Source organism: Cyprinus carpio, chromosome B3 (assembly GCF_018340385.1).
Source record: "Cyprinus carpio isolate SPL01 chromosome B3, ASM1834038v1, whole genome shotgun sequence".
NCBI classification, from domain to species: domain Eukaryota; kingdom Metazoa; phylum Chordata; class Actinopteri; order Cypriniformes; family Cyprinidae; genus Cyprinus; species Cyprinus carpio.
Genome location: NC_056599.1, coordinates 22247521 through 22273851, shown reverse-complemented (window position 1 = coordinate 22273851; position 26331 = coordinate 22247521). Strand labels below are relative to the sequence as shown.

General features: G+C 38.6%; 1 pseudogene; it reads right to left on the bottom strand.

The window, feature by feature from the left end:
- The window catches only part of LOC109064434, a 79959-nt pseudogene that overhangs the window by 4895 nt on the left and 48733 nt on the right, over nt 1-26331 (bottom strand).

The window sequence follows — 26331 nt, the reverse complement described above, 5'->3', positions numbered from 1 at the left end:
AAATTGTATATATATTATTTTGACAATAAGCTACACAAGCAATGATTTTTCCATTCATTTTGTCAAATGTGAACATTTTGTTTAGAATTTCATGAATGTTTTTTAACATAGGAACAGAAAGTCCCTCTGTCCTAAAAGTCGACAATGATGTAGAACACAACTTCCTGTTATTTACATTATATTAATTGGAACTGTACTGCAAGCTGAATGAGAGTATGAACACAACACATGAGACAAATAAGTGAATGTCCCTTCACAGGGCTCAAAAATTGGCCTATTAAGAATGTTGACCTTCAATTTGTGGGACATTTCTCACGCATAGTTATTATCATCAATGCTTTCGCTTTGTCGGGATGATGAAGATATGAAGTACACTGTAGTAGGCCAGCTGCACAAAGGAATCTGGGCTCATTTTCATTTTCTTGAGCTGGCCTTTCCCAAATTCTCTGAAGGGAAATACATAACAGTCCACATCATCAGCCAGTGCTTGCGCAACAGCGAGAGACTTGGACAGCTGCAGAGAGAGAAGATCAGCATGAGTGTGACTGGTTTTCATTCCTTTGGGTTCTCTGAGATAACACTGCTGAATGTTGTATCAGTGATGAAATCAAAAATACTGATAATGCTGGTCGTGACACACAGATGCCACAATAGCACTGCTTAACTGATACAGGCTTATGTTTTATTAATGTTTTCCTTTTTATTTGAAAGATTCCCAAACATGTTAAAGGGTTAGTTCAGCCAAAAATGAAAATTATGTCATTAATAACTCACCCTCATGTCGTTCCAAACCCGTAAGACCTCCGTTCATCTTCGGAACACAGTTTAAGATATTTTAGATTTAGTCCGAGAGCTTTCAGGCCCTCCATTGAAAATTTATGTACGGTATACTGTCCACGTCCAGAAAGGTAATAAAAACATTATCAAAGTAGTCCATGTGACTTCAGAGGGTCCGTTAGAATTTAAAATAGAACATGTTATTTTGTTTGTCAATGGAAAGGATTACATATATTCTGAAAGGTAAAGTGTCTTTTTTGATGTATTTGGAAACCATTTATATTCTTTATTTCAAGCTCAGATTTCTGTAATATAAAGGAGGGAGAAAGAGATCAAATTACTTGATTCTTTTATCACAATTTATTATTAAGCAATCAGCCAAATACCCCTTACCCCAAATAACCCCTTTTTATTTTATCTTTTTATTTGTATCCCAGGTATGTAGTCTGACTAGTACTCCCAAATTCTCCCAAATTGTGTAGTGTTTTTAACTGACCTGTGTCCTTTTTTCTTTTCTTTTCTTTCCTTTTCTTTTTTATTAATATTCTCTCTCTTTTCTTGTGTTAGTTGCTGTTTTTCATTTAGTATTATTAATATGCAAATAAGAGATCTGATTCAATTTTACTGTATTATATTTACATAATTTTATTCTCAATAAACAAATTGTTCAAACAAATATGGGTGTCATGCCACAAAATATTATTAATATGTGTAGTCAATTTAATGTGAATTTAATAAAAACCTTTTAAGTTACTAATTATAACACTTTCATTGTTCAGAAAGAGAGCACAGAACATTCACATACTGTAAAACATTTCACGTTGGTTAAACTTAAAAACGAAAGTTCACCTGCTGCCTTAAAAATGTGTTAACTCAACTTACAGATACTCTTTGTTTCAACTCAAGTTACGTTTTACAATTTATTAAACTAATGGTCATTTGTTGTTACAACTTGATGTTCTGAGTTAAAACAACTTACTATGTTTCATTATCAGTTCAAGAAAACTCAAATTAGCTCATAGTAAATAGACTTGACTGGTCTGCTCAAAAATGTAAAAATTTTATTGAAATAAATTGGAATGTGAAAGAAAGGCGATCTTCATGTTTAACATCTATTACCAATAAAGTATATACAGTACAGACCAAAAGTTTGGAAAATTTTTTTTTTTTAAATTTGTTTTTGTTTGAATTGTGATTTTCTTGTTTGATGCAAAGCTGAATTTTTAGGATCATTATCACATGATCCATTAGAAATCATTCTAATATGAATTCATTATCAGAGTTGGAAACAGTTCTGCTGCTTAATATTTTTTCAGAACATGTGATACTTTTTTAGGATACTTTGATGAATAAAAAGTAAAAAAAAAAATAAAAAATAAAAAAAGAAGCTATGTTTTTAAAATATAAATATTTTGTAATAACAATATACACTACTGGTCAGTAATTTCGGGTCAGTAATTTTTTTTTTTTTCTTTTTTTTTTAAATAAAATCAATACTTTTATTCAAGGATGTGTTAAATTGATAAAAAGTGATAGTAAATAAAATATATTATTAGAATATATATAATTTTTTTTTTTTTTTATTTTGAATAAATGCAGTTCTTTTTAACCTTTTATTCATCAAATATATTAGACAGCAGAACTGTTTCCAACACTCATAATAAATCAGAATATTAGAATGATTTCTAAATGATCATGTGATAGACTGGATGTTAAATGTGACACTGAAGGCTGGAGTAATGATGCTGAAAATTCAGCTTTGCATCACAGGAATAAATTATTTTTTTAAAGTATATTCAAATAGAAAACTATTATTTTAAGTTGTAATAATATTTCACAATATTACTGTTTTTTTTTTTTTTTATTTTTGATCAAATAAATGCAGGCTTGATGAGCAGAAGAACCTTCTTTCAAAAAGATTAAAAATAGTAATGTTTCCAAACTTTTGGTCTGTACTGTATATATATATGTGTGTGTTTTTTTTTTTTTTTTTTTTTTTTTTGTGTGTATATATATATATATATATATATATATATATATATATATATATATATATATATATTATTAGGGCTGTCAAATGATTAATCACGATTAATCACATCCAAAATAAAAGTTTTGTTTACATAATATACAGTATGTGTGTATACTGTGTATATTTATTATGTATATATAAATACACACACATGCATGTATATATTTAAGAAGAATATGTTATGTTTATATATTAAATATATTTATATATAATATAAAATATAAGAATATAAATATATAAATGTATATAGCTTTTATATAAAGCACTATTAATCTGAAGCAGAAGCAGAATCAGAAATAATAGTTTAATAATCGAAAGAAAACTAAATAATTACTTTCATTACAATTTCAGATAGCCTATACATACATGCAACTTATTTAGATACAACAAATAATATTACAACAAAATATCATTTTAATCAAACTTCAAAATAACGCTAAAACAATGCAATCAATTTGGTCAGCTGGCTTGAGTCACTGCACGTTTATGTCACACGCAACTCTATTAACTCCAAAATCTTTTTACGCACACCACAAGGAAATAATCTCTGACTATTTAAGCAATTTGTTTATTGAACAGTTCTCCACATCCATTACGCAAAGAACACACGCACAGTATAAAGCTTTCTGTCTCCATCTCCAACCTTTTTACACAAACCACAAGGAAATAATCTCCGACTTTTTAAACATTATTTAACAGTTCTCCACAACCATTACGCAAAGAACACACGAACGAAATAATACTCACCATCTCCATCCCCACCACCTTACAAAAATACTATAGTGTACTACTTACAATTGCTTGGCTAGTCAAAGCTGATTTCACACTTGTTGCCAAAAAAATAAATGTTACAAGCGCGGCAGCACCATGCTCTTACCTGAGCTACATGCAGGCGGGGTGCCCTGGTTACAGGTGTCCAAATGTCGAGGTGCGCTCTGGGGTCGTGGAGATAAAGTCTCTCATGAGGGGACGAATGTCCAGGGAGTTCAGAATGTCTGTGTTGGTATGCATCAGCGAAAAGGTGTGTGAGTCTTTTCTGGGTCATGGTGCTGCGTACCCATGTCTTCAAAAAACGCAAGGCGGAGAAAGTGTGTTCGGATGAGGCCACAGAGATGGGTATGCACAGACATAACTCGATCAGTATTTCTATCTCTGAAAACATGGCTCTTGTTTGTGGCTGGAGCTTTATCAGACATGATGCTACATCTTGGACTGTGACACACATAAACCCTCTGTCTTTTGTGACATCGGCAAGCTGCTTGGCGATGCTTGGCCTAAGCATTTTGAGCTGGAGTTCAAGGCGGTCTGAATCACTGTCGGGCTCGTCTAATCCAATCACGCTAGGTTGGGTTGCGGGTGCTGGGGCTGGGCCTGCCGGTTCAACTGCAGGCAGAGGCAGGCGGACAGACTCCGTTGTCATGGTTGCGGTATTAGATTTCTTCGCTGGTGGTTTTCCAAAAAAATCCAAAATCCGTTTCTGTGACATATTTTCTCCTCGTTTCTGTCATTAAACTATGTAAATTTACTAGTCAGCTGCTGCCAAAGATGGATGTATTCTGCATGGAACGAGCGGGAAACCTCTTTACTCGGCGACCAAACCTGCCTGCCTGACGTTGACAACGTAACTTCCGAACCTGTGTTGATTAGGCCTCAAAATATGAAATTAAAATCCAAAATATACGTAATAGCCTACGTGTGTCAAAATCATTTTCTAAAATATTCATAAGGAATTTATAAATTGTGCAAAAATATTTTAATAGGCCTACATTTTTTTTTTAAATCTCCCTCTCGTCACTAGGGGGTGCTGCAGCACCCCCAGCACCCCCACTTCCCGCGGCCATGACATTAGGCACTTATGTCGTAATGGATCACGCGGCCTCCACCAGCGCAGCGGCGTCGGCCGCCTCCCAGCCGCGTTTGCGCAATCCATCGCGCGGGTGCAGCCGGCCGTACTTCAACCGCTCAATGTATCGATTTAATATACACATTCATCAAACTAACACATATAACTAACGTATAGACATTTTATGAACATAAACTGTGATGTCACATCTTACCTGTAGAAACACATAAACAAAGATAGAAATTAGTTATCTTTCAACTGTGTGTCAGTGACTGCCAGAGTGGCTTCTTCGTATATAAATGAAGCTCTATGTCCTGCAGCTCACGATCACCCTCTAGCGTCACCCGCCAGCGTCTACAGGTCTAAGTGATGTTCAAGTTGGCGTCATTGCACAGTACTATATACAGATATATTTGCATATATATTTAATGCAAGAACCATATTTAACAAATGATAACTAATAATACTAATGAGAAACAACACATACATGACTGCTTGAATCCATATCACTACTGTTTGCTTATAATTTTAATGAGAGAAAAATATTTAATGAATGATTGAGTCCAAGTTTTGTTTTAAGGCTGACCCATTCATTGCTGCAAGACAAAAGGTAGGTTTTCAGTTTGTTTTAACTCTGTGCATGAAATCAGTTATTCCCTCCTTGCCATGGCTTATTTTCTAGAAAAGGGGGGTCAGTCACTATTGTGCTACATTTTCTAACTATTGCACTGTACAATTTATCTGATTATTCCTACCAGCAATGTTAGCATATGTGTAAACAGTTACATCCTAATTAGACGAGTCTTACCATGTAATCAGATTCCATAATATTCGGCCACTTATTCACTTAATCTTGTTACCTCTTTTTTTTCTATTTACTTTACAGGTCACCGGTCACAGATCTCAAGTCACAGGTATGTATCCTTTTTATTTCCTCTTTCTATCCTCTTTTTTTCTGTGATATTTGATTGTCTTTAGTTTACCATCCTGTTGTTTATTAAAGTCCACGGCCTCCACAGATTCTGACCACAGGCAGGCTGGAAGTTGATATCCTTTAGAACTACATTTCTCCGTACCACTGTCGGTTCTCCCAGTTCATTATAAGTCAACATCTTTGGCTGACGTCTCTGTCTTTGTGGATAAGTACATGACTGTGGTACCTCCAGTTCACTCACAGAATCTTGATTCCCCTCTTCAGAATCGCTGTCCTCCTGTGGAATATTCTCCTCCTCCGTTCCTGTGACTTCTGCATTCTCTTCTTCTCCAGCATCAGGTTGGTATTCAGATAAGTACTCATCCATCATAGCAGGTTCAAATGGTTCAGCTTCAGGATTCAGAGTGGTGAGCTTTGCACTGTGTTCAGTACGTGGTAGAAATTTACAGCATAGTTCATATCTTTCATCATCATCACTGCCTGAGTCTAGGTCGTGTTGTTGTTCTGGCACTTTCCTGCTCTTAACACTGTGCTTTCTTTTTTGTGTTTGGCTGTCTTTTGTGTCTGGCTTTTCTACAGGTAAACTGTCACAGGGCAGCAGGAGGTTTCTGTGTACCACACGACTGTGTCCTCCTTTCTCTGGTCTGATCTCTTACACTGGACTATCAGGGCTTTTCTGACTTATCACCGTATACACACAATCTTCCCAGTGTGAGCGCAGTTTACCTGGTCCTCCTCTTTCGTTTAGGTTTCTGAGTAGGACTCTGTTGCCAGGCAAAAGCTCAATACCATGAATTTTCTTGTCATAATATTGTTTTCCTCTCAAGGCCTCTTTTCTTGCAGTCTTTGATGCAATATCATAGGCTTCCTGTATCCGTGTTTGCCAGTTTGCAACATACTCTGCATAACTCTGCTGTTTCTCATTCGCCTGCAGGTTGAACATGAGATCAATGGGGAGCCGGGGTGAACGTCCGAATAGCAGGTAATATGGAGAGAAGCCAGTTGCTTCAGAACTGGTGCAGTTGTATGCATGGACCACTTTGGACAGCGAGTTCTTCCAGTCAGCCTTCTTAGTATCACTCAGTGTCCTGAGCATGGACAAGAGCGTCCTGTTGAACCTTTCAACTTGCCCATTGCCCATTGGGTGATATGGGGTTGTGTGAGACCCACGCACACCGCATACCTCTTGCAACTGATCCATCAGGTGATTCTCAAATTCTCTTCCCATGTCGTGGTGGATTTTTTCAGGGAAGCCAAACTTGAGGGCAAAATCACCGAAGACGTGCTGTACCACTGTTTTTGCTGACTTATTTCTTGTGGCGTAAGCCTGGGCAAAACGTGTGAAATGGTCCATCACTACAAGTATGTACTCGTAACCATTTTTGCACTTCTCAAGGTGAAGAAAGTCAATGGACACAAGCTGGAAAGGGTAGGTGGTTTGAATTGTAACCAATGGGGCTTTTGTAGTCTTATGAGGTTTTTTCCTTTTCAGGCACTCACGTACACGCGTCACAAAGTGCTCTGTCTCTTTTTGCATATGGGGCCAATAGAATCTTTCACGAATTAGACTTAGAGTCCTCTCTGTTCCAAGATGCCCAATCTCTTGATGCAACTCTCTGTAAACCGTTTGATGATGTTCTTTCGGTAGAATATGCTGGTTTCTCTTTCATGCTTTTCTGTACAGGACTCCTTCATTGCTTATGTGCAGTCGTGTCCACTGTTTCAAAAGGAATCTGGTCTCCTGACATTTTTTTTTGAGAGTGCGGCCGAATGGACGAATGTTATTCTTTTTGTACTCCAGGACACGGCTGATAACTGGGTCTTTCTCTTGGGATTGTTTGATCTGCTCCTGCGACAGACACAGATTAGTGGGCAGTGAGATGTTGTCTTCCACCAGATGTACAGCTTGTAAGTGGATCCCACTTGTCCACAGAGGAGCATCCTTGAAAGTTAAAACCACACCCTGCACTGCAGCACTTATCACATCTTGGTTTATCTCCTTTGTGCACAGTTTCATGTACTGGTCAATGTCAAGCGGCATCCTCGACAAGCCATCTGCATCTGCATTGCATCTCCCAGGCCGGTATTTGATGGTGAAATTAAAATCGGCCAGCTCTGCGACCCAACAGTGCCCTGTTGCATTGAGTTTGGCTGTTGTCAAAATGTACGTTAAGGGATTATTATCTGTGTACACTTCGAAATGTGGAGCATGGAACAAATACTCCCTAAAGTGTTCACAAATGGCCCACTTAAGAGCGAGGAATTCTAGTTTTCCTGAATGCATGTGGTAGTTTTTCTCTGGTGGTGTGAGAGTCCTTGACCCATATGCAATCACTGACATCTTCCCATTTTGTTTTTGATACAGGACTGCCCCCAAACCATCCTGTGACACATCGCAATGGAGGACAAACGGTAGAGTCAGATCAGGATAAGCAAGAATTGGTGGCTCTATTAAGTGGTCGATCAGTGTGTTCAACACATCTTGATGAGTCTGTGTCCAAGTTATGGGTGTGTTGGGAGATGCCTGCCCTTTTGACTTAGTACTGACTCTTCTTTTCTTTCCCTTAGGCTCAGCAGGTAATGTGCTTTGAGGTGGCGCTGCTATCAGCTGATAGAGAGGTCTTGCCAGGCGAGAGAAATTGGGTATGTAGGTCCTATAATAGGAGAGGAATCCCATCATTTTCCTCAGATCTCCCACTGTAGCTGGTTTTCGGAGCTTCAGGGCCTGTACCGGGGCTATTTCAGCTGGGTCCATGGAATATCCATCCTCAGACACAATACGGCCCAAGAACCGCACTTTCCTTTGGAACATTTCACATTTGTGTGGGCTGAGTTTGACTCCATGTTTCTGGTATCTTTGGAGGACTGTGCGAACATGAGCCACATGATCATCGAAAGAGGTACTATGTACAAGGTTATCATCCAGGTAAGGCTGACAGATAACATCTCTCAGATCTTCAAGGCAGGCTTCCATGTTCCTCTGGAACTCGGCTGGAGCTGAACTAAGGCCAAATGGAATCTTGTTCCACTGAAATAGTCCCCAGGGTGTTATAAAGGCTGTTAGGGGTCGGCTCTCGACATCAAGGAATCCTTGGTGATAGGCCTTCCCTTGGTCCAAGACCGAAAACCAAGAACTGCCGCTCAGGGAGTCCAGCATATCTTGGATCCTGGGAATGGGGTGCCTGTCAGGTACAGACTTGCGATTTAATTCACGATAGTCACAACAAAGTCTCAGGCTCCACTCCTTTTTCCTCACACAAACGACTGGCGAGGAGTAATGAGATCTTGATTTGCTTATCCACCCTCGGTTCAGAGGATCTTGAAGGTACTCCTTCACCTCCTGTAAAAGTGGCTTGGGCACAGAAATATACGTCTTTTGCACAGGTGATTTGTCATGGAGTGTAATATGCATGTTGAGTGAGGGGATGCAACCAACATCATTATCATCAAAAGCAAAAGCATTGCACTCTTCCTTTAACAGTTGTCGTACAATCTGTTGCTGTGACTCTGTTAAGTGTTCAAGTTTTATTGGTGGATCCCACTGACTGGGTCTCTTTGATTGATGTGGTGTAACACTCACCCCACATGTCTGCACCGTGGATGTTGGCTGTTCTATCACCTGCTCCATCTGAGTATCATTTCTTTGGAAAGAGTCTGTTGTTATTGGGTAAGTTGTCTTTACCACTTCCAGGTGGCCAAGGATGAGTCGTGGCGTAAGTATGACTGGGTGACTGGCTGTATTAGCGATGGCAATCGGCACTTTTGCTGTCTTCCCATTACCAACTTTGACTATGCCTTCCTGCATTACTAAGCCCTCTGGTAGTGGTGATGGTTCACTTGGAGCGAATAACAGGCTTTGTTCTTGAAATTGCCCCCCAATGTGTGCTTGTGCATAGACAGTGGTTATTTGCCATGCGTTGAGCTGGATCCTTTGTTTACCAACTCGCACTGTTCCAACTGTCACATTTGAATTTACAGTCTTCAACAGCTTAAGCATGGATCTTGCCTTATTTATTGAAAGAGAGAAAGCTTTGCTTACCCTACAGACAGTATTGGACCGTGGTCTCTGTTTCTCCCACCTGGTAATTATCTCTTCAATGATATTGTAACCAATGATAGGGTTTTCAGCCATGCTAATATCACTTGCCACGAGCATAGGTACCTGCAAGGTCCCTTCTGTACCTGGATCATCACTTAATTGGAAGCTCACTTCCACCCAGCCATCAAAAGGGATCTCTGTGTGATTCCACCCAGCTCTTCAATCGGTCTGACAGTGGTATGTGGTAAGTGTCGTTCTCTCCAGTCTGTGTTGATAATACTGGCTTGGGCTCCTGTGTCCCATAAGGCTTCAACTGCAACATCATTGAGCTGGCAGTGGACCAGGCACCTTTTTCCAATGATGTTCAAAAGTTTAGGTGTGGCAAGGGACAGAAACTTATCAACAGAAGTGGTCACATCTGGGTGAGTAACAGGTTGAATTTTATTTTCTTTACTGTCTTGCTTGCTTTGCACAGGTCTGGATGTCTGTCGCTCTTCTGAACTCGTCTGGGACCCGATGGCAGAATGGACTACTGAGGGGTCCAGCTCAGCAGTCCCCTCCTGTTTCCCGATGCCGGCCTCCGTTGTCATGTTAATTTATTTTTTATTTTTGTAATTTTAGCACTTTCAGTTAGCTTACACAATGGTAATTCAAAGTGCTTTACATAAAAGAAGGTAAAATAATCATGAAGAAAAATAATAACAAAAATAAAACAAGCAATTTTAAAAACATAAAACAAGCAATTCTAAAACATTGGAAATGATTTAAAAATTGACTTATTTAAAATGAATTTAAAACAGTTAAAAATAGAAAATGATTTTACATAGAATATAGTGAATATGTAAAATACAGTGCAATCAATTCGGAGATCGCACAGTGCTCATTCAACAAATGCACAGCCGAACAGATGAGTTTTGAGTCTAGATTTAAATGTGACTAATGTTTTAGCACATCTGATCTCTTCTGGAAGCTGATTCCAACTGTGGGCGGCATACTAACTAAAGGCGGACTCCCCTTATTTTGTGTGAACCCTTGGTATTTCTAACTGACTCGATCCTAATGATCTGAGTGGTCTGTTAGGTTTATATTCAGTGAACATATCTGCAATATATTTTGGTCCTAGGTCATTGAGTGATTTATAAACGAGTAAAAGTACTTTAAAATCAATCCTAAATGTAACTGGAAGCCAGTGTATGGACCTGAGGACTGGTGTGATATGCTCAGATTTTCTGGTTCTAGTCAGAATCCTGGCAGCAGCGTTCTGGATGAGCTGCAGCTGTCTAATGGTCTTTTTGGGAAGGCCGGTGAGGAGACCATTACAGTAGTCCACCCTGCTGGTGATAAAGGCATGGACAAGTTTCTCTAAGTCTTGACTGGAAACAAAACATCTAATTCTTGCAATGTTTTTTAGATGATAGTATGCTGATTTAGTTACTGCTTTGACATGACTACTGAAACTAAGGTCTGTCTCCAGAATCACACCAAGATTCCTGACTTGATTTTTAGTTGTTTGTCCCCTAGAGTCAAGGTATGCATTCACCTTGAAAACTTCGTCTTTGTTTCCAAATGCAATAACTTCAGTTTTTTCCTTGTTTAACTGAAGAAAGTTCTGGCACATCCAACTATTAATTTCATCAATACATTGGCAGAGGGAGTCAATGGGGCTGTAGTCATTTGGCGATAAGGCTAGGTAAATCTGGGTATCATCAGCATAGCTGTGATAGGCAATTTGGTTCTTTCTCATTATCTGACTTAGTGGGAGCATATACAGGCTAAACAAGAGCGGTGCCAGAATTGAGCCTTGTGGGACTCCGCATGTCATGGACGTCCACTTAGACTTATGCTCTCCTAGACTCACATAATAACCTCTCCCTTCTAAGTATGACCTGAACCATTTGTGTACCATCCCAGAAAGCCCGACCCAGTTTTCCAGTCTCTCTAGTAGTATGTTATGATCGACAGTGTCAAACGCAGCACTGAGATCTAGCAATACCAGCACTGATATTTTGCCAGAGTCAGAATTTAAGCGAATATCATTTATTATCTTAATGAGCGCTGTCTCTGTGCTGTGATGCAGTCGGAAACCAGATTGAAAATTGTCCAGGTATCCATTTGAGTTTAAGTATTTCTTCAGCTGATTAAAAACTACCTTTTCTATAATTTTGCCTATAAAAGGAAGATTAGATATTGGTCTATAATTGCTCAAAATGGTGTTATCAAGATTGCTCTTTTTCAGGAGGGGGCTTTACAACTGCAGTTTTCAGGGAGTTTGGAAATGTCCCAGAAAGAAGTGGTGCGTTCACCACTTCTAAGAGATCTGCTTCTAAACAGTTAAGCACACTTTTTGAAAAAAGATGTGGGAAGTGTGTCAAGATAGCAGGTTGTTGATTTTAGGTGCTGCACTATTTCTTCCAAAATTTTGCTATCAATTGCTTCAAAAAATAGACATAGTATCTTTTTGATATTGTGTCCAGATCTGTCTGACCTCTGCATTACTTGAGGATGTGCTAATCGCCTTCCTGATATTAATGATCTTCTCAGAAAAGAAGGAAGCAAACTCATTGCATTTGCTAACTGAGAGCATTTCACTGGGAATCTGACTTGGGGGGTTTGTCAGTCTCTCATCACTGGCAAAAAAGTATGAGGTGGTTTAAGTTATTGTTTATATGGTTTGAGAAGAAATTCTGTCTAGCTGTGGCTAGTTTCACATTAAAAGCATGAAGGCTGTCTTTATAGATGCTATAGTGAATTTCAAGTTTCGTCTTCCTCCACATCCGCTTGGCTTTTCTGCATTGTCTTTTCATAGACTGAACTGCTGTTGATCTTCTCCAAACTGATTTCTGTCTGTTTGTTTTCTTACTGACTATTATTGGAGCAATATCATCAATAACATTCTTAACTTTTGAGTTAAAGGAATCAAGGAGAATATCAACAGAGTCTGCAGAAATGCTTGGTGTTAGAGATATAGCCTCCATAAACCGCACACTAGTGTTCTCGTTAATGCATCTTCTTCTGACAGAGACAGATCTAGATTCAGTGGTAGCAGAGATCAATATATCAAAGAAAATACAGAAGTGATCAGATAGTGCTACGTCCTTAATAACAATGAATGAAATGTTTAGACCCCTACTGATGATTAAATCTTGAGTGTGTCCACGTTTGTGTGTGGGTCCATGCACATGCTGAATCAGGTCAAAAGTGTTTAAAACAGTTATCATTTCTTTTGTAATTTTTTTTTATGCATTATCTATGTGAATATTAAAATCCCCTGCAATAACAAAAAAGGTTAAACTCTGAGGAAATCATTGATAGCATTTCTGTGACCTCTTCAACAAAGGCTGGAGAGTATTTAGGAGGCCTGTAAATAATGATAAACAGAATGCGTGGAGCACCTTTCAGCACAATCCCTAGATATTCAAAAGACAAGTACTGACCAAATGACATTTGCTTGCATTGATAGACATCTTTAAATAGAGCAGCTACACCTCCACCTCTCCTAACAGTCCTGCAGACACTCATGAAAGTAAAGTTAGGAGGGGCTGCTTCATTGAGGACTGTTGCACTGCAGCTGTCTTCTAGCCATGTTTCATTCAGAAACATAAAATCCAGATTGTTTGTGGTTATAAAATCATTGATTAGACATGATTAATTTTTTAGTGAGCGAATGTTTAAAAATGCTAACTTGATGGCAGTACTTTGTGTCTTTACATCAATCTTAGTTTGATGCATTATAGGCTGCAGATTAGATGAGTTTGCCCTTGAGCTTGAAAAGACCTTAGACTTTCTATCACGTGATAAAACTGAAATTGAGAAAGCTACAGGCACACTGGGTTCGCTTGTTCTGTAAACATTTGTGAATGTTGCTGCTATTATAGCGGGGACCCGGCACATATCACTGAGAGCTGCTATCAGTTGTTTTTAGTTCACCTACAGCCGATGGAGGGTTTGGGCCCTGGCGTTGTGGCAGCGGTCGGAGAGCTCTCACAGGAGCAGGGCCCACAGGCTTTGGTGGTTGGGGGGCCCGCCGTTTTTTTGGTGATATTTGCGGGGTTGCAGCGAATGAGTGAGAGAGTTTAGTCCCAGCATACACCAATTCCTCCATTTTCTGTGAGAAGCACAGAAGTGGAGATGCTGGAGAGAGGGATAATGTGTCCGGTGAGAGGGGCTGTGTCTCTGGTGTTTTCGGTGGCTGTGATATGTTGTCCTGGCTTCCCTGGCTGTTTTCCAGAAAGTCGTCTTTGGGTGCTGAGTCTTGTATCTGTTTTGATACATCACAGTCTGTCTGTGAGGAGCTCTGTGGGCAGGGCTCAGCCGGGATAGTGTCCATCAGCAGTGCTTGTTGTGGCTGGATGGTGTTATCAGTGTCCTTGTGGGATGTGTCAACCACATGATGACTCGGACCTGGTGTGTGTGTGCTGAATGAATTGACATACTCTGCTGAAGGATGGTGTAAGCAGAAGTAAATATTGTCCTTAAGCACTCTAGCTCCAAGTTTGTTAGGGTGGAGGCCGTCCGGTTTAAACAGTTGTCTATGGCCCCAGAACAGATTTAAGCTGTCGACGAAATTCACTCCTTTTATATTGCACGATCTTTGTAGCCATGTGTTCAGCCCAAGCAACCGTGAAAACATATTTGTTCCCCTTGCTGGAAGTGGTCCACTGATGGACGACTGTACTTTGAGTCTTCGAAGTGTTTCAAAGAGTTCACTGAAGTCCTTCTTAAGGAGTTCTGACTGCTCTTTCCGAATATCATTCTTCCCCACATGGATGATGATTCGATTTGCAGTCTTGTGCTTCATCAGAATGTTCTGAAGTTCCTTGTTCACATGCGAAACCGTTGCTTGAGGAAGGCAGCATGTTGTTGTAGTCCTGCTACTGATGTTTCTGATAATAGAGTCACCCACTATCAGAGTCCTGGGCTCGGCTGCGCTCTGAGCTGAATGCCGCTGTCTGCTCGACCTTGAGCGCCTGTTAGTAGCAGTGTTAGCTGCTGGCTGATCTGATACATGTTTAATCACATTTGGGGATTCCTCACCCACATTCATTAATGCTTCAAATCTGTTCTCAAGATGTATAGGGGGTGGTAGAATACCAGTATTCACAAGCCTTGTCATAGTCGAATCTGGGGTAGAGGATGCTACAGCAGCAATACGAGAAACTCGTGACAATCTGATGTCTCGTGTTCCTTTGGGTCTCGCTCCCTGTTTGTGCCATCGATTAGTGTGGCGATCAGTTTCGGCTTGTTCCTCTACATTTGGTATAAACTGTTGAGATTCAGAAGATTCATGGGACTCACCGGCTGTATGCTGAGAGGGTCCATGACGACGGTCTGCTCAGTGTTCCGCCTGTTTTGGAAGTCCAGCGAGTAACTTTGTTTCAAGAACCACAATCCTTTGTAGAAGTTTTCAGCAGTTCATGCAACAAGTATATTCAACAGGAGGCATTTTCTCTCTCTTCTGTTTGAATGTAGGCAGTTGTTTTCCTGTCTCCGGAATGTAAGCTGCTGGCAGTGGGAGGCAAAGTCTTCTTTTTGTAGTATAATTCCAGTCCCAAAGAGTTTTTAGTTTTAGTGTTTGTGCCAAAAATCTGTTGTTTGAGCACTGTGCTGATCTGCTGAAGTAAAAATCTTAGAAAAATCAGAGAAAAGTACAGAAATAAGAAGCAAAGCGCAGAGCAGTAAGCTAGAACGTCCGAATGGTAGCAAAGCCGGAAGCGTTTGACAACCCCGTGACAACCCCGTGACAGACCCCGTGACAACCCCGTGACAGACGTTTGACAACCCCATGACAGATGTCCATCTTGTCCCCAGCGATAACAGTGCCTGCACTCTTCACCTCTTTGGGCATCCTGGCATGAACGGCAGCCTTTGGCTCTCCTCTCAGTTCGAAGTGGAGTCATGGGTGGGTGAAACTGTGATCTGGTCGCTTCCATTGTCTCTCTGAACATTTTGGTCATTTCCATGACGTTTGGTCTGAGGTCTTCAAGTGCTTTAGCAGTGTCATTGTCAGTCTCTTTGTTTTGTATCTTCTTGTTCTTCATTGTCTTTGCCAGTGATATGGTTTGACTTTCATTAATGTCTCATTTTCCTCTGTCCACAGAGCCATCTCGCTTTCGAATGTCGCTGAGCTGTTGCAGACGTGTTCTACTGTTTGAACTTCTCCTTAGTCAACAGAGGCTTTGGAGTCAACTGCTTTCTTTAACTTTGTTTGTCTCTCCATTTCCAGAGATTAGCAGCCTGTCACCTATAGATCAGATGAAGAGTCACTTTATCTGCTACTTTAGGATGGTCTGAGGTATGGTTTGACTTGGAACTTAACTATATCGTTTTGGGGGCCTGTCTCCACATAAGCGAAAAGAACTTAAATTACACTTTCAGTTTGGATGAGCTCAGGGCTACAACTCGTTCTCCATCCTGCTCATCTCCAGATGTCCACAGACATAATTTCAACCTCACTTTTCAATGGCTCGGAACAGAAAACTTTGAGCAGTCTCTTTGGGTTCCTGAGAGATGTTCATGAGCCTGTGCATTAGATCAATGAACTGAGTCTATTTTATAATGTCCTCTGAGGATGGTCTTTAATGTGGAAATATGTGAGATCTCGCTTACATTCTACTTTTCCCTAACAGGGGAAGGCCAAAACTCATATGCTGTGATAGTACTGCTTGAAAAACAATGATGTCCGCCTCTCACGTCTCCCTTCCTTTCTCACTCCTGATTCGATCTGGTTGTTGAGGCTAGTGTATGACAATTTTTCCTTTTGGCCAGCCTCTCCACTCTGCGCGAAGACTCGGAATACGCCCCCACAACAGAAGACAACTTCAGCGAACTGTTCTTCGTGTTTTTTTATTTTACTCTTTGCTTCGCGATCAGGAATAAGACATAATTCCTCCCAAAAAGATGTGATGTGGTTTTTCTTGAGATTTGGATTTCCTCAGAAAAAAGAATGAAGCACTTTATTCCAGCAGAGATCATGCACACGAGTAATCTGCTTTTTGTCTGATTTATATCTTGTACTACTTTTCACATTAACGTGTAAACATTTTACTAGACTAGACTTTTTCCAAAGACTTTTTTCCAAACTATAATTCCTGACTTAAGGTATAATCAAGATGAAATATTATGAAGTTCAATAACAATATACACTATATTATTCCATTCAAAAGCTTGATCCTCAATAATATAAATGTTACCAATAGCCTTATAACTGTAACAAATGTAACAATCATTGCTCGTTTCTGCGAAACCTTATCCCGATGGCTCGTTGCACTTTAGATAGAGGAAAGACTTTTAGCTCAGTTCAACATTTCTCTAATATCAGAAACTTGGAATAACGCATAATGATAATGATGATGATTTTCTTGGTTTGCATTCAGTCTTTTTTGTACTTTAGAAATAAGATTGTATAAATGAATTTCTGAAGGATAGGTTTGACTGGAGTAACTGATGCAAAAAATCTCAGTTCCAATCAGCAGTCTCTTTGATTGTTCCTAATAAACTGTGTTAACACACACTCACAAGTGAATATTAATTATGTTGTGGGATACAAATATATTCTAAATAAACTACAAACATAAAATTATATACATTTATTTTGTCCTCACATTCTTTTCTTGTAACTCATCCCTCTCAGTGACACAGCTGACTGAATGGCTCATTAATGCAGCTCATATGCAGGCCTTTGGTCTTCTCAGGTCGACATTCATGATAGTTGACGCCTACTCGCATATGACTTTTACCAACAAAAAGTGTCTTAGAAAATTTAAATCAATATATTTGTTTCTGTAAGTGAGTAAACAGATACATTTTCATGATCATTTAGAAAAAAAAAAATTCTAGGCTCAAGCTCCAGTTCTCAAAAATATCTGGGAACAATTTTCTGTATGTGTTTTATTGCCTTCCGATCTGGTTGTTGAGGCTAGTGTATGACAATTTTTGCCTTTTGGCCAGCCTCTCCAATCTGTCCGAAGACTCGGAATTCCCTCCTCAGAGTAACTTCAGGAATCGGTTCGTGTCTTGTGACTTGTTCTTTCACACTCATTTTTATCTCTTTCCTCTCTCGATGTTTTTTCTTCAAGTAGCCCCGTTCCTCTAATGCACGACGAGCATTTGCATGTGTCTGCTGGAGTTCCTGCATACTCTTCTCTTAGCTTCTCTGTCTTAGACTGGGTTCTGGTGACACTTTGAGCTCGGCTGATTTCTTAAGGGACTCGATGAAACACAGAGTTCATTAAGGCTCTCTGCATATTGTGCCTCTTCTAAACTTTCCTCAATTTCATCCAACGTTCCCTCCTCTGCCAGCCTTATCAAGCGCCCGCCTCGTTTTACCTGCGAAACCTTCACCCGATGGCTCGTTGCACTTTAGATAGAGGCAGACTTTTATCAGTTCAGGCTTCTCTAGCATCAGAAACTTGGAACTAACGCAGTCTTGAAGTTGTTCCATTTTTTTTCTTGGTTTGCATTCAGTCTCTTTAATGTACTTTATATTCTGCTGTATTGATGAATCTTCTGTTATTTCTAGGTTCGGCTCAGGGAGGAACTGTCTCCCTCACATCCAATCAGCAGTCTCCTCCTGGCTGGCTGTTCAGTTGATGTTGCACACACAGAAAGAGGCGGAGACAGTCTGGTATATACATATATTGTTTTATTCTGTAAAAACACATAAACAAAGCTAGAAATTATTAGTTATCTTTCAACTGTGTGTCAGTGACTGCCAGAGTGGCTTCTTCGTATATAAATGAAGCTCTATGTCCTGCGGCTCACGATCACCCTCTAGCGTCACCCGCCAGTGGTCTAAGTGATGTTGCATCATTGCACAGTACCATATACAAAATATTTTGCATATACAGGGTAACGCAAGAACCATATTTAACAAATGATAACTAATAATACTAATGAGAAACAACACATACATGACTACTTGAATCCATATCACTATACCAACGTCACTATTCTGATCTGTGAAAACTTTCACAGATCAGTACGGGTCAGCTGAGGTGATAATTTCGTGTTATTTAGTGTTTCTTTGTAGCAGGAACTGGAGCACTTATCAGGATAGAAGAAAAGCGGATGGGGAAAAATACGGTCAAATTCTTGAGGAAAATCTGCTGCCTTCTGCCAGAAAGCTGTCAACGGGAAGAAGGTTTACCTTCCAACATGACAATGACCCAAAACACACAGCAAAAGTTATTACACAGTGGTTGGATGACTGAAATCCCATTGAAAATTTGTGGAATGACTTTAACCCTCTGGAGTCTAAGGGTATTTTTGGGGCCTGGAGAAGTTTTGTCATGCCCTGACATTTGTGCTTTTTTCAGTTTCTTATAAATATCTAAATGGCTAAAGTCTAATCTCACTGTAATCAGCACAAACTGGGCTATAATAATATGTGAGCAGCATGTATGTACATGATTGTGTTTTTGAGAAAAAAAATGTTATGCATGGTTAGTGAAAAACTAAAAATGTTAAATCACTTGAAAAAGGCAATAAAACACATACAGAAAATTGGTTCCCAGGAATTTTGAGAACTGGAGCTTTGTAGCCTAGAATTTTTTTTTTCTAAATGATGTGAAAATCATCTTGTTTACTCACTTACAGAAAAACAATATATTGATTTAAATTTTCTAAGACACTTTTTGTTGGTAAAAGTCATATGCGAGTAGGCGTCAACTATCATGAATTCACACCTGAGAAGACAAAGGCCTGCATAATGAGCTGCATAATGAGCCATTCAGTCAGCTGTGTCACTGAGAGGGATGAGTTCACAAGAAAGAATGTGAGGACAAAATAAATGTATATAATTTTATGTTTGTAGTTTATTTAGAATATATTTAATTATCCCACAAACATAATTTAATATTCACTTGTGAGTGCAGTTTAAACAGTTTATTAGGAACAATCAAGCTGACTTTCAAAACTGAATTTTTTGCATTATTACTCCAGTCACACAATCCTTCAGAAATCCTTTTAACAATCTTATTTTCTACAAAAAAAAAAAAAAAAAAAAAAAACATTTATTGTTATTATTATCATTATTATTATTATTATTATTAATGTTGAAAAGAGCTGAGCATATTTTTTTCAGGTTTTTTAGGGGGATAAATTTGTTACATTTGTTACAGTTACATTTATTTGTTACATTTATATTATTTACATCAAGCTTTTGAATGGTATAGTAGTGTATATTGTTATTGAAACTTCATAATATTTCACTTGATTATACATTTAGTCAGGAATAATATTTTGGAAAAAGTCTTTGGAAAAAGTCTAACTAGTAAAATGTTTACACGTTATGTGAAAACTAGTACAAGTATATAAATCAATACACAGAGACTTACTCATGTTTATGATCTCTGCTGAATAAAGTTGCTTCATTTTTTTTTCTGAGAAAATCCAAATCTCAAATCCTCAACCACATCACATCTTTTTGGGGTGAATTATGTCTTATTCCTCTCATCGCGAAGCAAACAGTAAAAATAAAAAAAACTTGAAGAACAATCTCGCTGCGTTGTCTTCTGTTGTGTGGGCGTATTCAAAAGCCGCGCGCTTCAGTGAAATATTTGAATCTCAAAGAGCGCGCTCGGCGCGGGGGCGTGGTCGCATTAGAAGATAATGAAGGGAGACGTGAAAAACGGACATCGCGTTGTTTTCATATGGATTACTTTATCACAGAATATTTGTTTTTCGGCAGCACTTGTTTAGTTTAAAAGTAGACATGTCAGGCTTTCAATAGATATCTCTCTCATGTCTCTGTGTTGAGTATTCACTGAGTTACAGTTCATTTTAATGACGCATTTGTAAATGAAGATCAGCGCAGACAAAGGCTGCAGACAGCACTCCTTGTTTGTTATCTTTATTTTATAAATGCACAAAGTTTTGTTGTTATTATGTCTGTATACAAAAAAAGTAGACCCTTTACAGATTCGATTGATGTATTTTTCTTATCTGTACGATCAAAACTGAAAGTGTAATTTAAGTTCTTTTCGGGGTTATCAGGATGAAATGCCTCAAAACGCGTATACGCGTTAATCGACTTCAGAGGGTTTAAGACTGAAGTTCACAAATGGTCACCATGAAATTTAACTGAACTCGAGCAATTCTGCAAAGAAGAGTGGACAAATATTAAAGTAGATGTAGAGATGTATCCTAACAAACTAAAAGCTGTAATTAAGAGAAGAAAAAACACCCAAGGGGTTGATCCTTTTTACAAATTTGTGATTTTTTTATTTTTTTTTTTCCTCTGAGATGTTGGTTTTATATCTTACATCCACACTCTTGGATGTTATAAGTTGCAGTGAATAAAACAAAACAAAAACTGTCAATCTTCATTTCAGGCTGCAAAGCAACAAAATGTGAATGTATTAAAAGGGGTGATTCTTTTATATACCCCACTGTACATACATACTTAAATACCTAAAAAAGGGTGAGGTGTGTGAAGAAAAAGAAAATGTGTTAAGCAATTAAAAAGTATTAAATAAGCAACAATAATAAAGAAATAAGGACTGATTTATAGAATATATTTTGTAGATACATTACAGGATAAAAAGTAATAATCAAGAAACGAAATCTTACAAATATAAAATAACATATAATTTAATAAACAACAGTATATGCATACCTTGTAGCCAGATGTTTAAACACTTCCTTATACAGCATTATAGGATTGTAAGAACCGATTTAAATTAAATGATATGTATTATAGAAGCTTAAAAATGAAAAATATTTCAAAAAAAAAAAAAAAAAATAATATATATATATATATATCTATATGCATAATTATATAATTGTGTTTGTGTGTGTGTGTTGTGTGTCCTATACGCACCGTATTAAGTATTACAGACTAGAAAAAATACACAAAACATAATGACATAAATTCAGAACTTTGACACTTCACAAATAGGATAGCGACTCTTTTATGGCCATGATTAATCAGAAAAATTGATCAAAATGTAGAGAAGATCAACAGTGCTATTGAAATAAATGTGCTAACCTTTTGTCCTATGCACAAATATAAGTTATGACTGAACACAAATCATAAGTTATGACACAAATATACACACTGAATTGTGAAAGTCCTTTCTCTATTAATAAATAGTAAATGTAATATGATATATGGGAAAACACAGCACAACACAAAACTGAACCTTTGAAAGTTTTCACAGATCAGAATAACGATGTTAGTGACCCTGGGATGGGTCAGCTGACCCGTACTGAACTGTGAAAGTTTTCACAGATCAGAATAGTGATGTACATGACCCTGGGAAGGGTCAGCTAACCCAAAACTGACCTTTGAAAAGTTTTCACAGATTAGAATAGCAAAGTTAGTCACCCAGGGAACCGTTAGCTGACCCGAACTGAACTGTGAAAATTTTCTCAGATCAGAATAGTGATGTTACTGACCCTGGGATGGGTCAGCTGACCCGTACTGAACTGTGAAAGTTTTCACAGATCAGAATACCGATGTTAGTGACCCTGGGATGGGTCAGCTGACCCGTACTGAACTGTGAAAGTTTTCACAGATCAGAATACCGATGTCAGTGACCCAGGGAAGGGTCAGCTGACCTGTACTTAACTGTGAAAGTTTTCACAGATCAGAATACCGATGTTAGTGACCCAGGGAAGGGTCAGCTGACCTGTACTTAACTGTGAAAGTTTTCACAGATAAGAATAGCGATGTTAGTGACCCTGGGATGGGTCAGCTGACCCATACTTAACTGTGAAAGTTCACAGATCAGAATAGCGATGTTAAGCCGCGTTTCCACCGCTGGAACTTTACCCAGGAACTAGGGACTTCGGCCTGGTACTGGTACTTCCACCACAGGAACCAGGAACTAAATAAAGTTCCGGGTAAAAAAAATGCCCCTCAGAAAGACCCTGCTGGCGAGGTAGTACTTTTTCAAAGTTCCAGAACTTTTGGGAGCGGGACTTGGGCGCTAAACATGCTGATTGGTTGAGGTCACGCAGCACTTTGATTTCAACCACAATTTATTCGGATCATTTTGACTCAGTTTTTCAAAATATTACTGTTATTGTGTCAGGAAATGTAATTTTAAAAGTATTTTAGGCGAGAATGTAGTTGTTTAAAATTCAAATCTGCAGTTTATTTATAAAGACAGCGCCTATTTAAAAATGTGTTCCGCAGATTTCGGAGACGATCAGCTTCACGCGATCAGCGGGAGCTCAGTGATCATGTATCCCCGGAGAGCAGACCCACCTCGGCTAGTCCTTCTGATATGTGCCGCTGGCTCTGATGTCTCTTTAGTGGTTAAACATAAAATATCATTCGTTTTTGGGTAAATCTGACAGGTAATCTTTGGTCTGTATTCAATTTATCTATATGTTTTTATATCGTTTCATTTTAATGGCTGTATATATAAACATTTCCCTGAACTAAGTACTTTTCTGCAGCTATTATTATGTTTAAATGAAACTGAAAGGAGGCAGTGGTATTTCATATCATATTTCGTTTTATTGTAAATATACAGGTGCTGGTCATATAATTAGAATATCATCAAAAAGTTGATTTCACTAATTCTATTCAAAAAGTGAAACTTGTATATTATATTCATTCATTACACACAGAGACTGATATATTTCAAATGTTTATTTCTTTAATTTTGATGATTATAACTGACAACTAAGGAAAATCCCAAATTCAGTATCTCAGAAAATTAGAATATAACTTAAGACCAATACAAAGAAAGGATTTTTAGAAATCTTGGCCAACTAAAAAGTATGAACATGAAAAGTATGAGCATGTACAGCACTCAATACTTAGTTGGGGCTCCTTTAGCCTGAATTACTGCAGCAATGCAGCGTGGCATGGAGTCGATCAGTCTGTGGCACTGCTCAGGTGTTATGAGAGCCCAGGTTGCTCTGATAGTGGCCTTCAGCTCTTCTGTTGGGTCTGGCATATCGCATCTTCCTCTTCCCAATACCCCATAGATATTCTATGGGGTTAAGGTCAGGCGAGTTTGCTGGCCAATTAAGAACAGGGATACCATGGTCCTTAAACCAGGTACTTGGAAGCTTTGGCACTGTGTGCAGGTGCCAAGTCCTGTTTGGAAAATTAAATCTGCATCTCCATAAAGTTGGTCCAGCAGCAGGAAGCATGAAGTGCTCTAAAACTTCCTGGTATACGGCTGCGTTGACCCTGAATGTCACGTCACTTCACTTCACTTCACTTCACTTCAGACATGGCACCGCAAACCATCACTGACTGTGGAAACTTTACACTGGACCTCAAGAAATGTGGATTGTGTGCCTCTCCTCTCTTCCTCCAGACTCTGGGACCCTGATATCCAAAGGAAATCCAAAATTTACTTTCATCAGAGAATATAAATTTGGACCACTCAGCAGCAGTCCAGTCCTTTTTGAAGCGAGACGCTTCTGACGCTGTCTGTTGTTCAAGAGTGGCTTGACACAAGGAATGCTACAGCTGAAACCCATGTCTTGCATACGTCTTTGTGTAGTGGTTCTTGAAGCACTGACTCCAGCTGCAATCCACTCTTTGTGAATCTCCCCCACATTTTTGAATGGGTTTTGTTTCACAATCCTCTCCAGGGTGCGGTTAACCCTATAGTGTTGTACACTTTTTTTTCTATTACATCTTTTCCTTCCCTTTGCCTCTCTATTAATGTGCTTGGACACAGAGGTCTGTGAACAGCCAGCCTCTTTTGCAATGACCTTTTGTGTCAACGCCTTGGGCAAGGTGTCAACGGTTGTCTTTTGGACAACTGTCAATTCAGCAGTCTTCCCCATGATTGTGTAGCCTACAGAACTAGACTGAGAGACCATTTAAAGGCTTTGCAGGTGTTTTGAGTTAATTAACTGAGTGTGGCACCAGGTGTCTTCAATATTGAACCTTAACCCACAATATTCTAATTTTCTGAGATACTGAATTTGGGATTTTCCTTAGTTGTCAGTTATAAACATCAAAATTAAAAGAAATAAACATTTGAAATATATCAGTCTATGTGTAATGAATAAATATAATATACAAGTTTCAATTTTTGAATGGAATTAGTGAAATAAATTAACTTTTTGATGATATTCTAATTATATGACCAGCATCTGTACAGAGAGGCCAAGGCGAGCTGACTAATGTTTATCAAGTACGCTGCTGTTTGCAGAATTACCGGATTTGCGTCGTCGCGGACATCACACTCCCGAGTCTAATGCGCAAAGTCCGAACTACCGAGGATGCAAGTCCAAAATTGCGTACTTTGTATTGAGAAAACTATTTGCCTAATCTTCACGGTACTTTAGAACTGCGGTGGAAACGCAGAAAAGCACAGGTCTGTGGGGGAAAATAGTTTCCTGGGGAAAAAAGGTTCCTGTTACAATTGTTCCGGGTAATTTTGGTGGAAACGCGGCATTAGTTCGTGTTATTTTTGTTGAGGGTAATTTTGGTGGAAACGCGGCATTAGAGGGTGTGGTTTTTGTGTTGTTAGATATTTCTACTGGAGTGCTCCTCTCCATATATATATATATATATATATATATATATATATAATATATATATATATATATATATATATATATAAGGTCATTTACCTAATGGATTGGAAACAGTTATTTATTGAAACAGCAACCGTATGACCATATTATACAAAAAAACGGGGGGCAGAGCAAAGAGAAACACGGCCACGCGATAAAATGCTATTGTGAAAGTTTTCACAAATCAAGCTCGACCTAAAAACAATGTTCTTTTATTCCAGCAGTCTGCGTATTTATTGGTAATAGACGTTAAACATGAAGAATTCCTTTGTTTCACATTCCTTACTGGCGGACTTACCAAGGGGTTTACTGGCAAGAGCTTTGCTGTGAAAATATCCACAGATCAAACTGGTGAAGATGACACAGGTTTCATTCCTCTAAGTGTCCAACTTTTGGAGCTATCATATAAAATTAAGAGTCGCTACGAAAAAAAAAAAATTATTTCGGCCCAAAGGACAGCGTCACCTTAATTAACAAATCATGGAGAATGATATTCAGTATTATTTGCATGTCTATGACAGCGCACTGCGTATTTATAGCCAAAAGAAATCTGAATATCAAACCGCAAACTATCTTTACTGCAAAACAGTGAATTAACGAGGGAAAAACTTTTTTCACGCAATAAATCGCAACTATTAATTTAGCATTACAAATACAAAAAAAACAAAAATCTCACCTTCCTCACATTCTTTGTGTTTCTTGACAAAAATTCATGTAAGGTCTCCAGGCGGCTGCATTGACTCAAAATGGTGATGACTTCTCTCAGTATTTCGCGGTCTCCGTGTATTGCCCCTCCCCCAACATACAGTATCACTTACAGACACGAGTTAAATGAACTTTTACAAGCCAGACAAAACTCAGAAGTAGTCAAGACAACATATTACTTTATGTTTACTTTTCAATAACGTATAAACTTAAGTTCAATATCCAAAACTTGACAAAATGACAAATTAAGTTAAAGAGGAAAAGTAAGTTCATATAACTTATTTGGGCTATTATGTTTTACAGTTGCATTATTATCAAAGAACATTTTCACTGACTTCAGTCTAGCCAGAGTTCAAGTACAAAAACTCACATTTTAATCACTTTGAAATTAACCTCTTACATTGTTCGCACATCTGCATCATCTGCCTTAGAAGGGCGGGGCTTAACGCACCTGTCAATCATCGCGCTGATCAGCAGAATGAGACGAACAACAGACATGGCAGGTG